A 1,901-nucleotide genomic window follows, 5' to 3' on the forward strand; every position below is an offset into this window, starting at 1 on the left:
CACATTTCAGGGGCTCAGTGGCCACATGGGCCTCACGGTTGCTGAATGTGTCAAGTGAGTGCAAAAATTAAGACTTGACCAGCCCGCTTTTCCCTCTGCTGGCCTGGCCTGGTCTGCAGCAAGAGCCTCCTGGCCACATGACGCCTTCTCCCCTCCACTGTTGGCAAGCATGACCCTGGTTCCTCAGACCCCTGAGAGGTGCCCCAGCCCAGGGGCTCCTCAGCACCACCCCGCCCACTCCAGGCAACGGTGTGCACCCCTCGTTCTGGGGGCTTATGGCCACCCCAGGGAACAGACAGCAGGAAGTTTTTCCAGGCTCTTACTGGAAAAGGGAAGATGTGGGTTGGTGGGGTGTGAGGATGAGTTTTTGTCCAGGGCTTGGATCAGTAGGAAGTGAGGGAGGGCTGGAACCTGCCTCTATTTAAAATTTGATATTTTTTGTTCATCAGATTTTTGGCATTAATTAAGAAATATGTTTTATTCATATATTATAAAATTTGTCCATTTAAAGTGCAAAATTCAGCAGTTTTTAGTAAAATCACAGAGTTGTATAACATCACACAATCAATATTAGAACATTTCCATCGTCCCCAAAGAAACCTTATTCCCACCAAATAGCCACTCCCTGCCCCGACCCCCATCCCTCCAAACCCTGGCGACCATGAATCCACTTTCTGTCCATATGGACTTGCCTATTCTGGATGTTTCCTACACGTGGGATTGTACAATAGATGGCCTTTTGTGTCTGGCTTCTTTTCACTTAGCATAATGTCTTCCAGATTCACACCTATTGGAGTATGAATCAGGACTTCACTCCTTTTTGCTGTGTGTGCTCAGTCGCTTAGTCGTGTCCAACTCTTGGCAACCCCATGGACTGCAACCTGCCAGGCTCCTCTGTCCATGGGATTCTCCAGGCAAGAATACTGGAGGGGGTTGCCATTTCCTTCTCCAGGGGATCTTCCTGACTCAGGGATCGAACCTAAGTCTCCTGTGTCTCCTGCATGGCAGATGGATGCTGAGACATCAGAGAAGCCCACACTCCTTTTTATGGTCAAATAATACGCCATTGTAAGGACAGACCAGATTTTTTTCTACCCATTCTTTCACTGATGGGTATGTATGTTTTTTTATTTTTTGGCTATGGTGAATTATTCTGTTGTGAACATTCATGTGCAAGTTTTTGTGTGGACATTTCTTTTAAATTCTTTTAGGGTTTGCATTAATTTAGAACTTTTAATATCCTTATATAAACTATTATTTTCTCTAGATGTACTGAGTTTTTCCATCATCCCCTTAAAATTTGCTCCTTAGTCAAGAACTTGACTAGCCTCACCCTGCAGGTCCTGTCCCTGCTAGCTGCGTGACTTTGGGTGAGTTGCTTACCCTCGCAGAGCCTCAATTTCCTCCTCTGTAAAAAGGGCATAATCCCTGTGCCCACTCACGGCTGTAGGGGGCTGCATAGAGGTAATGACGTGAGTTACAGACCCAGTCCACAGTAGACGTGAGTCAACGCGTTTTTCCTCCTGGGAGGCCTGGTGCCCTGGCTGGCTGTGGGGGGTTGTCCCCAAGTGGATGTGACCTTGCCCTGCCCTTGAGGATAGTTGGCCCAACAGCCTGGAAATCGTTGCTGCTTCTGTGCCCAAGGGTAACCTGCTGTTTGGTTCTCTTGCTCCAGCCTGACCCACTGCAAGGTCCTGCGGGGGTGGGGCCGGATGCTGGTCACCCAGAGGCCTCCCCGGCTCCCAGCACCTTGCGTCCCAGCTGTCTGGCCCCCCATCGCCGCCTCCCCCACCCTCCACTCTGCCCGTTCCCGTTGAAGGCCGCGGCTCTACCACTCTCTGCACTGCCATGAGGCCTGCACTGCGCAGGGTGAAGTCCAAAGTTCAGTCCCTTCGCTAAGC

The sequence above is a fragment of the Bos grunniens genome, chromosome 17 (genome assembly GCF_055505025.1).
Source record: "Bos grunniens cultivar Pamir isolate PY7600 chromosome 17, Bosgru_T2T1.0, whole genome shotgun sequence".
Lineage (NCBI taxonomy): Eukaryota > Metazoa > Chordata > Mammalia > Artiodactyla > Bovidae > Bos > Bos grunniens.